This window comes from Marmota flaviventris, chromosome 3, assembly GCF_047511675.1.
Source record: "Marmota flaviventris isolate mMarFla1 chromosome 3, mMarFla1.hap1, whole genome shotgun sequence".
Lineage (NCBI taxonomy): Eukaryota > Metazoa > Chordata > Mammalia > Rodentia > Sciuridae > Marmota > Marmota flaviventris.
In genome coordinates this window covers 68,352,197-68,363,471 of record NC_092500.1, presented here as the reverse complement: position 1 = coordinate 68,363,471, position 11,275 = coordinate 68,352,197, and the positions used below count along the sequence as shown (strand labels likewise).

The 11,275-nt window shown below is 38.6% G+C and overlaps 1 protein-coding gene across 2 annotated transcripts in view; it reads left to right on the top strand.

The window, feature by feature from the left end:
- Positions 1-9,613: 9,613 nt before the first annotated feature.
- Positions 9,614-11,275, top strand: part of Pfkm (phosphofructokinase, muscle) — a 34,566-nt gene continuing 32,904 nt past the window's right edge. For both annotated transcript variants that reach the window (XM_071609933.1, XM_027950004.2), the window contains exon 1: positions 9,614-9,737. The gene's annotated coding sequence lies outside the window, so the exon portion shown is untranslated. The remainder of the gene's footprint in view (positions 9,738-11,275) is intronic.

The window sequence follows — 11,275 nt, the reverse complement described above, 5'->3', positions numbered from 1 at the left end:
CTTCACTGATAGGCAACCTACCTTGGTAACCAGTGACTCCATGACTCTTCCTTATTGAGCTGCAAATGGGAAAGCATTCCAAAGGATTAATGCTTCACTCATCAGCCCTAGGTGCCACTGCTTCTCCCTGGAAGATAAGAACCTAATATTGTGTTCTTCACTTCATCTAGATCACCTGTCACCAGCATTACCCATACCAACTGCTGCCCTTCTGATCCTTTGACAATTATACTCACACATGGGTGGTTTATGCAGCCCAGAACGCAAAGTTATCATAATATTGCCAATGCAACTGATGACTGTTACATATTGCCCAAGTTCCTTCCAAGCAAGTATACTTGCTTTCTGCCTTAGAGACAAGAATTTCCATATATATTCTATGTTGTAGGAACCCAAGAACCTGGACTCTTACTGAAGAAAAATCAGCAAGAGGCAGTTCTGCCTCTATGAAGATTGCCTTAATCTCAGCTAGTCACCATTTAATATTGACATCTTAGTATCAGAGTTACAGGATCTGTTTCACAGAACTTAAATCTTCATGGAACTAAAACTGTTAGAGCTGTTATAATGTCAACTGAATTGGAAGGTCATTGGGAAAATACCCAATTACAAGTACTCTTCTTCTGATCAAATATGCAAGGATATGAGTAGGCCTTCTTTCACTGATTTATAGAGATGAGCTTTTATATATATAAAATCACACACCAAGGCAGGCATGGTAATACACACCTGTAATCCCAGTGGCTTGGGAGACTGAGGCAGGAATATCACAAGTTCAAAGCCAGCCTCAGCAACTTAATGAAGTCCTAAGAAATTTAGCAAGACCCTGTCTGAACATAAAAAAATAAAAAAGGGCTGGGGATTTAGCTCAGTGGTTAAAGGCCCTGGATTCAATTCCCAGTACCAAAAAAAAAAAAGTGAATTATAAAGTGTTTTAAAAAATGAAACTATGCACCACATTGATGTTTTGGTCAATGATAAACCACATATTATGATGATGGTTACATAAGATTATAAAGGAGCTAAAAAATTACTCTCACTCTTAACCAAGTCCTAGGCCAGAGGCCTGACTCTGTGATTCCAACAAATCAGATTTGGCCACTTGCTCCCAAAAAACAAATGGGAAAAAATAATGGTGCAAAGGAAACTTCTAATCAGTATAGCTATGCTGAGAAGATCAGTATTTCTAGCCCTGTCTCAGTATTTCTAGCCCTGTCTTTAGGGGTGTCAGATCAGTTGGGGCAGGCAATGGCCAAAGGAGGCAGATTTAAAAGGACCACTGAACAGGCTTTATTGAGATATCACTCCCGGGCAGAACTCGATCAGACCCACAGAGGGGACAGGGGAAGGGTCTGAGGAGAAACCACGTGGAAGCTCGACCGGACTGGACTTTAATGGGGCTTACAGCAGGAAGGGAAGGGCTTGGGACAGGAAAAGGTGTTTCTAGGGTCCCTTGCCCCCTTGAAGTTGGTCAAGGGAGTTGGCTGAACTCCAGGATTGGCCAGGGGGTCCTGTTGATTGACAGGCGTTAGTCAGGAGATGTGGCTGATTGACAGGTGTTTCCGCCGGCATCTGATTGATGTTCTTTTTCTTTCGGCGCGGGCTGCTTTGTTCTAAGTTGCCACTAAGTTGCCACCAAGTCGCCGCCACCGACCTAACAAGGGGTACTGACATAAGCTTCCAGATTGCATAGGCAAGGAGGCCCAGAAATATGTACAGTCAAACAGTCTTGGTCAAACTGTGGTCTGGTTGATAATTATCTCAGAATTGGTCAGGTAGTGGTTAAAAAAAAATGCTTTTGCCTTCAGGGGTAGTTTCTTTTCCTTTTTTTTTTTTTTTTTTTTTTTTGGTACTAGGGATTGAACTCAGGGCCTCTCAACCACTGAGCCACATATCTAGCCCTATTTGTATTTTATTTAGAGACAGGGTCTCACTGAGTTGCTTAGTGCCCAAAGTTGTTGAGGCTGGCTTTAAATCCACAATTCTCCTGTCTCAGCCTCCCAAGCCACAGGATAGTATCAACTCATTGGAAGATGTTTATCAGTCACTTTTGTTATTCCTGGAATCCAAGGTGCCTCAGAGCAAAATGGATGTGGAGATGCTACATTTTTTTTTACATTTGTAGGTCCAAGTGAAGAGCAGTATTTTTAGTAAAAGCAGCCCCTAAGACCTAGTTATATCACTTCCTATTTTTACTGTGCCTTTTCTATGTTTGGATATGTTTACATACACCAATACTTAACATGGTTACAGTTGTCTGCAATATACAGTAGAGTAACATGCTGTACAGGTTTGTGGCATAGGAGTAATAGGCTGTACCACATAACCTACGTGGGTTATAGGTTATATCATCCAGGTTAAAGTAAGTGTAGTTTATGATGTTTGCACAATGACAAACTCCCCTAACAATACATTTCCCAAAATATATCCTCATTACTAAGGGATGTATGATTGATATATTGGCTAACCCTACTCTGAGTAGTTACAAATCAAATCACCTCTCAGTTAGCCAGAGAAATGTGGTTAAGAGCTTAGAGGAATATTCCTTGGTCAGGTACTAAACAGCTAAGGCTTCCATATTATACTTGATGAGGTGTTAGAAGATCTGAAGTGGAAGGGTTCCAAGATTATTATATGGTGATTATCTTCTCTAGCTGATAGCCCTAAAATCTTATTTTTTAAGGAAAGAAAAAGTTTATCTGGTCCTAAATTGAGACTACATATTTCTGCTGATTGGTTTGTTTTCCTCTGTCTTAAGTAAGATTGGAAAGTGGTGACTTCAATATACTATGAAGTCATCTTGCTGCCCATAACTGCTTTCCTGAACTCTGTTTCCCAAGTTGATCCTAGTTAGTATACATAAACCTATAGAGACCAGCCAAGTTTTCAAGGCTTATAGATTCATTCTTCAGTGATGGTGTTCTTGGACTTCCACAGCTTAGAACAATACTTTTGATTTTGTTTTTGGTACTGGGCTCTCACATGCTAGGCAAGTGCTCTACCACTGAGCTACATATCCCTTTTTAAATTTTTATTTTAAGACAAGCTCTCATTTAATTGCCCAAATTGGCCTCAAACTTGTGCATCAGCCTCTTGAGTAGCTGGAATTAGAGGCAATGAACCAGCACATCTGGCTAGAAAATGACTTTGAAACTTTATCTTGTGTCAGAATCACCTTAAGGGAGATTTTTCAAACACATTGTGGCATTCCACTCCAGGATTTTTGGTTCAGCAAGACTCAGGTAAGGCCCAAGAACCTGAATTTCCAATCAGTTTTCAGACCATGCTGATTCTGCTAGACTGGAGCTGAGAACCATTGTGTTAAATCAATTAAGGTACTATGTCAAAAACTTTACTATTAGTGACTGACTATTAGTGGAAGCTGCTCTGTCTCCAGGGATTACTCTATCTCAGCTAGAACTGAAGGTGACTCTCCAACATAGACAGTGCTTTTATGCCTATCCCTGGGGTCTGTCCCGATGTAATTTACATTCTAGTTGGGGAAGGAGGTACTGACACCCATGAGATCTGGGGCTGTATTTGGAAAGAGAGAGCCAAATAGATATTTGTTTCAATCCAGAAAGAGGCCTGTGCCTAATTGCTACAATTGTTTCACAACAACCCACCAAGTTACTGTAGTCCATTTACAAATGTGATTCTAAGCCAGAGAATCTTGGTGGTCACTGCCTCAGATCTTTGCATTTGTTATTCTTCCTTAAAGCTGTCCCCCTAGATCTTCCTGGCATGGTTTCCCCCCCTTCATTATTAGAATTCTTTATTTTTAAAAAATTTTATTTATTTATTATTTTTGGCACTAGGAATTGAACTCAGAGGCACTTAACCACTGAGCCATGTCCTCAGCTCTATTTTGTATTTTATTTAAAGACAGGGTCTCACTGAGTTGCTTAGCGTCTCACTAAATTGCTGAGGCTGGCTTTGAATTTATGATCCTCTCACCTCAGCTTCCTGAGCTACTGGGATTATAGGTGTGTGCCACCATGCCTAGCTCTTAGAACTCTTCTTAAATGTCATTTCTTCAGCAAAATTTTTCTGACCACTCTGCTTAAGATAGTATCCTGTCATTCTGCTTCTTTGCCCTAATTTGGTTTTCTTCATAGCACTCACCACTACTTTGTTTATTATGTGCTTTGCTCACTTCTATGTAAGTTTCCTGAAGACATACAAAGTTTCTTTTTGTTTATTTATTCTTTTTTTTTCCAATTTGGAATCCACTTAAGCCTAGAATAGTGCCTAACATGTAATAGGCATTCAGTATTTATTAAAGAGAAACATAAGGGCTGGGGATATGGCTCAGTTGATAGAGTGCTTACCTTGAATACACAAAGCCCTGGGTTCAATCCTCAGTACTACCCCCACCACCAAAAACAAATAAACAAACAAACAAAAAAAACACCATATAAATTGTAATACCTTATGTGTTTTCTTTCTTGGATTAGAATCATATCTGGGTGACTATCATACTTATTCTGAAATGTCCTGGCACACCATTTCTTTCTTTTTTTTTTTTTTTAATTAGTTGCTCAAGGCAATACAATGATCTTGACATACATTTGATTCAAAAGGGTATGAATTCTTATTTTTCCACGTGTACAGATTGCAGGATCACATTGGTTATACGCCACATTTATACATACAGCAATACTAGTGTCTTTTGTATTCTGCTGCCCTTCCTATCCCCCCCTCCCCTTCTTTCCCCTCCCATCACCTCTCTCTACCCAATCTACTGTGACACTTTGGTCTCATGACCTCTGGCTTCAACTGACCACCATCTTACATGTTCAATTATTCATTCAACCCTTTTGTTTTTTCCTCTTACTCCCTGCCAGGTCCATCTCCCCTAAATCCTGAATCTGGCTACCAGCCTTAACAACTGAAGAAAGATGAATATATTTTGGACAAAGTCCTAGCTCTCTAGCAATATTATGGCTGATTCCTGTGCTTCAGTCACATGCCCTCTTGAAAAGCCTATCAGAAGGCCCTAGGCTCATCTTCAGTACAAATCCAGGAACTTTCAGCTTTTTCATCTGGAGGAAGGGTCCAGGGCATCTTTTTCTAGCCCTATTAAACCATATCTGCAATGAAAATAATCTCGGGATCATTTATTCTAGCTATTGGCTCAGTTGGTTGCCTTGAGAAATTGTTAACACCATCTGTTTGTCTATCTAACTTACTGCTTTGCTCTTGTGATCTGTGGTCTTCTAAGTCTGCTGAGCTGTGTACTTTCTCCTGACACTTTTTAAAGTCATCTTAGCTGTATGACAATGTTTAGGTATCTTCCTTAGCACATTTTTCATTGGTCATTACTCTATGTTTACCGGTTGGCTTCATGCTCAAACACCCTGTCCTAAAGAATACTTCTTAGCCTCTCGGTTAAAGGGGACTGGACATACAACATATTTTTTTAGAACTGCCCAGATATCAAACATTCTCTCCATCACCTATCTACCATCAAATTATAAATCTAAATTTTGATTGATAAATCAACCATAGCTAGCTAAAGTGCTTCTTTCAAGTTTTTAAGATTCCTGGGAAATTATATTTAAAATTTAAAAGTTGTCAGGGAGGGAGGGGGACAGTTCTGGGGACTGATATTGGCTAAATTATATTGTTATATTGTGTGCATGTACAAATATGTAACAACAAATCCCATCATGTATACAACTTTAAGGCACCAATAAAAATGTAGAAAAAAATAATTTAAAAGTTGTTTGATGAACAAAAAAATTAGGAAAAAGGAGTTTAGGATTAAAAGGAAGGAAAATCCATTTTGTAATGAGCTATCCCTATTTCATCATATCCATTTCTCTAATGCTGAAATATTTGTATCCATTTGTGTCTTTTCCTTAAATAATATTTGATATTTAAGGAAAAGACACATTCTTACTATTCATATCCTTTTTTGCTTTTTCTTTTTACTTCATTTATGCTAACTAATTAATGTGTTCCTGTCTTAAGAATTTGATATATTACAGATGTTAGTGGGTTCACTGATTTCTTCAATTATATTCCAGGTCCAATTAAATATAAGCTTGCCATGAAACGATAGTCCCTCTAGAGTATATACTCTGTGAAAGCTCAGTACCCTGCACAGTGGCTGACATCTAGTTAATTTTCAATAAATATTTGTTGAATGTATAAATGAATTAATAATAAGAATTTTGTAAGATTCTTATCAGAAAAGTATTTACAGCCATTTCTTAGTATGAAGGTTTTCTTTTGTCAGCTACTCTATTTTTTATTTATTTTTTTATAAGTTTAATTTTCATAAACTAACATCTTCAAGTTTGGGAACTACACTGAGATGACCATAAAAAAGGCCTAAGTTTTCCTAAGAAAATTCTCCTTTTCTAATATTCCTACTCCCAATTAAAATGGTTTTTGTCTTCCCTTTTTTTTTTTTTTTAATAATAGCCATCTTTCTTTCTTTCTTTCCTTTTCTTTTCTTTTCTTTTTCTAGGGGGTGGGCAGAGCTGGGGATTGAACCCAGGGACTTGTGTATGCAAGGCAGGCACTGTACAAACTGAACTATATTCCCAGCCCCCAATAACAGCCATCTTAATGGATGTGAAATAGTAGTATCATCACTTCAGATGAAGAGGGTTTGATTTGTACTTCTCTAATGGCTAATTATATTGAACGGTTTTTCATGTGCTTATTGGCCACTGTATATCTTCTTTAGAAAAATATCAATATAAACCTTTGCCCATTTTGGGGGGGTCTTTTTTAATATCACAATTTAATTTGATACTTTACTGATCAGAATATATCTGTTTTTAGCTTTATAAACTTTATTTTTTAGAACAATTTTAGGCTCACAGAAAAGTATCATACAGAACAGAGGATTCCCATTTGCCGTCTCTCTATGCTGCTCAGTTTCCTCTATTATTCATATTTTGCATTGGTTTGGTACATTTGTTACAATTGATGAACCAATATTGATACATTATTATTCATTAAGGTCAGTAGTTTATATTAGGTTTCATCCTTTATATTGTGTGGTTCTGAGTTTTCAAATGTATAATGTCATGTAGCTACAATCACAGCATTATATAAATGTTTTACTGTCCTAAAAATATCCTTTGTTCTACCTATTCATCCTGCTTTTTCTATCGAAAGCCCTAGATACCACTGGTCTTTTTATTGTCTCCATAGTTTTACCTTTTTCAGAATGTCAGATAATTGGAATCAAACAGTATGCAGCTTTTTTAAACTGCATGTTTCACTAAGCAATATGCACTTAAGGTCCTTCCATGTCTTCATGGCTTGATAGATCATTTTTTAAATTGTTGAATAATAGTTCATTGTATAGATGTACCATGGTTTCTTTATTCATTCACCCTTTGAGGGACATCTTGATTTCTTCCAGTTTTGGCAATTATGAATAAAGCTGCTATAAACATTTGTGTGCAGGTTTTTGTGTGGACATAATTTTCAACTTATTAGGGAAAATAAGGATATTATTGTAGCTGGGTGTAGTGGCTCTCCTGTAATCCAAGTTGATTGGGAGAGTAAATGGGGAAGATGATAAATTTGGCCAGCCTGGCAACTTAGTGAGACCCTGTCTCAAAATTAAAAAGTAAAATAAAAAAGGGCTGGGGATGTTAGCTCAGTGGTAGAGTACTTCTGGGTTCAATCCCTAGTATCAAGAAATAAAAACAGGAGCTGGATGTAGCTCAGTGGCAGAGCGCTTGCCTAACATGCGTGAGGCACTAGGTTTGATCATCAGCACCACATAAAAATAAACAAAGGCATTCTGTTCATCTACAACTAAAAAAAAAATTAAAAAAACCTATTACTTGATCATGTGGTAATATTATGTTTAGTTTTGTAAGAAACTGTCAAAAGTTTGTCAAGCTGTCTTCTAAAGTGACTGTATCATTGTTCATTCCACTGACAATAAATGAGAGTTCTTGTAGCTTTGCATTCTCATCAGCATTTGATATCGTTAGACTTTATTATTTTAAATTTTAGCCATTCTAATAGGTGTGTAAGAGTATCTCACTGTTTTAATTGGCCATTCCCTAATGACAAATTATGTTGAACATCTTTTTGTATGCTTATTTGCCATCTGTACACCTTTTATAATTTTAATTTTTTAGTTGTAAATGGACACAATAACTTTATTTTATTAACTTATTTTTATGTGATGCTGAGGATTGAACCCAGTGCCTCACATGTGCTAGGCAAGCACACTCCACCACTGAGCTACAACCCTAGCCCTCTGTGTATCTTCTTTGGTGAGGTATCCAGATCTTTTTGTCCTTTTTGGGTTATTATCTTTTCATTATTGAGTTGCAAGAGTTCTTTATAGATTCTGGATATCAGATCTTTATCACATACATGCTTTGCAAATATTCCCTTCCATTCTGGGGGAAAAAAAAAAGTCTTATTTTCTTGAGAAGTCTTTTTACCCCTTAACACACATACACACTGGGGATTGAACCCAGAGGTACCAAGCTACATCCCCAGTCCTTTCTATTAATTAATTAATTAATTAATTAATTATTGAGATAGGGTCTTACTAAGCCACTGAAGCTGGCCTTGAATTTGTAATCCTCCTGAGAGAGCTTCCCAAATCATTGGGATTACAGGTACCACCACACCCTGCCTTTTCATTTTCTTGATGGTATTATTTTTAACACAAAAGTTTTTACTTTTTGTAGTAAAATGGTTTTATCTCCTATTCACTTTCATTCTTATTGCTTGAGGCTGGAATGTATAGGGGCAGAAACAAAAGTAAGCACAAGGAAGGATTGTAGAAAAAGCAAGAACAGATAGAGAGGCACTGGACCAAACATTGAGTAGAACAAGGGATGGAGAGAAGGAGATCTGTGTGAGGAATGCACTTCTTGCTCCTAGAGCATGTATGTGACCCATGTTCCCAGTGTGGATCCTGTTTGCTGAGTCCCACAGACATGCTTTACTTACAGACTGCCAGAATCCTGCACTCCTCCTACTGCAGGTTTTGAAAGGGGCTATCACAGCAGCGTTCTTGTCTTGGCACTTCCTTCTGAGTTAGCTAGCTGAAATTTTCATATTTTCTATGAGAAAGATAATGCAAATATTGAGGAAGTTTTAAGGTTTGTCTGTAGAAAATACCAGTAGTCAGTGTTTCTCAAAGGTAGGGACTCTATTCCATTTATCTTTTCATTTTTCAGCACTCAAGACAAAACTTCAAGGCTCACAGACTCCAAATAAATGTTTGCTGAAAGAGTGATAGAGGTAGGATAGGGCCAGAGGGGAGGTTTTATTATAAGTTGCTGAAGATGTTTGAATGCAGAGTTTCAGGCAGTGTGGGTAGGAAAAAGTTAACTCTGCTGAAAACAAGAGAAGCAATTAAATACTTTCTGATTCTCATTAGGCACAGGAGCCGATGGCTCCCAAGATTTATTTGAGGTCCCCAGGATTTCTTTTGGGAGTGAAGAAACTAAGCCGCTGCCATTTCTGAGCACAGTTCTTAAAGGGAGGAGGAAGAGGAGGAGAAAGGAGAGCAAGGGGAGGCGGAGCCTCCTTGTCAGCATCTGTTAGTGGAGGTTGGGAACTCTCCCCTCTTTCCCCCGCCCTGCTGCCTCCACCTGGCTCCTCCCCGTGTTCGCCAAGTTCCCCTCCCCCTTTCCCCAAGGACAATCTGCAAGAAAGCAGCGACGGAGGAAAGCTAAGACTAAAAGGCAAGAGGGAGGCCTTGGGTGAAGAGCAAAGGAAAAGGCCGAGTTGAGGTGAGAGTGAACGTGCTGGGAGGAGGCGGTGGGGAGAACTGAAGGGAGCAGAGGGGCAAGAAGAAGGGATAGGCATCAGATGCCGGAGTCGAGAGGGGGATGGGTAGCGGGTAGTGGTGAAGAATTCCAGCCTCTTGGTTAATCTCAGCTCGGTTCCCTGGGAATGGGGATGGCTGGTCAGGCGAGGAGTGTCCGACTGCGTTGCCCTTGGCTGCCTGATCCCTTCCCTGGCATTCATCCAACTCAAATCGGGGTACCTATGATGCTGCCTCTCTGTATTCCTGCCCCTCACAGTGCTTATATACACACATGCATGTGTGTGTGCGTGTATTTTGTATATATACACACACACACATGCATAATATCTGTGACTGTCTCTACATGGGTGTCACTTTGGATCTATAAAGGATGCTTATGTATGAGTATGCATGTATTTTTGTGTCCTGTGCCTCTCTTAATTGTCTCAGAGATTCAGGAGAAAATGTGAGCTATTTACAGGTCAGAGCTCCTCATCTTCTAGTTAGGGTGAATTCTCTCCCTTACTGTCACCTCCTTGTGTGGAAGATCCTTGTATGGGTTTCTTTTACCTGTGATGAGCCTTCTGTCCCTGTGATGCGCTCTAAGAATGAATTAGAAGAAAACATTCCGTAAGAGAGATGAGCACATTCAGATGTCTTCTATTCCTTTCTAAATTTAGGGGTTTCTATTTGCTGCAGCCACTCAATCTTTTTTAAGATCAGCAGAAATTTTGATGTTAACATTCTAGCTAAATAAGATAGTGCCTATATTCATGTATGTTTATGTACCTTTCACCATTTGTACTATATGATTTCATATAGTTGTGTGTGAGTGTGTTTTTAGGAGTAGAGAGAATATGGAGGTGTACCTGTATCCAGGCTTACTTGTAATTTTTCATATGGTTGTATTTCTTGTAGTGCATCAGCTCATTAATGCTTTCAACATGTATTTCTTGAGCTCCTTTCGTTTGCACAGATTTCACTAGACTTTGGTAGGTTGTGGGAGGGTTTTAAAAAATGTATGTGATCCCTGTTCTGGAGAAATTTTCAGACTAGTTAGGGAAAGAGACTTTAGCTGTCATCTAGTCCAGTGGTCAGCAAGCTTTTTCTGTTAAAGCTATATAGTATTTTAGGTTTTATAGGCTAGTGGGTCTCTGCTGCAATATCTACACTGTGGTTACAGCAAAGAAACAGCTATAGATAATATGTGAATGAATGAGGATAGTATGGACACTGAATTTATTATTTCTTTTTTCCATACAGGGTCTCTATATGTCACCTAGGTTGGCCTTGACCTCTTGGGTTCAAGGGATTCTCCTGTCTCAGCCTCCCTAGCAGCTAGGACTATAGGTGTGCACCACTGCACACAGCAACACTGAAATTTGAATTTCTTATATTTTTCACTTGTCGTGAAATACTTTTTGCAACCATTTAAAACCGTAAAAAACCATTCATAGCTTGTTGCCATTCAAAAACAAGAGAATGGCTATATTTAGCTGCAGGCTGCAGTTTGCTGTCCCT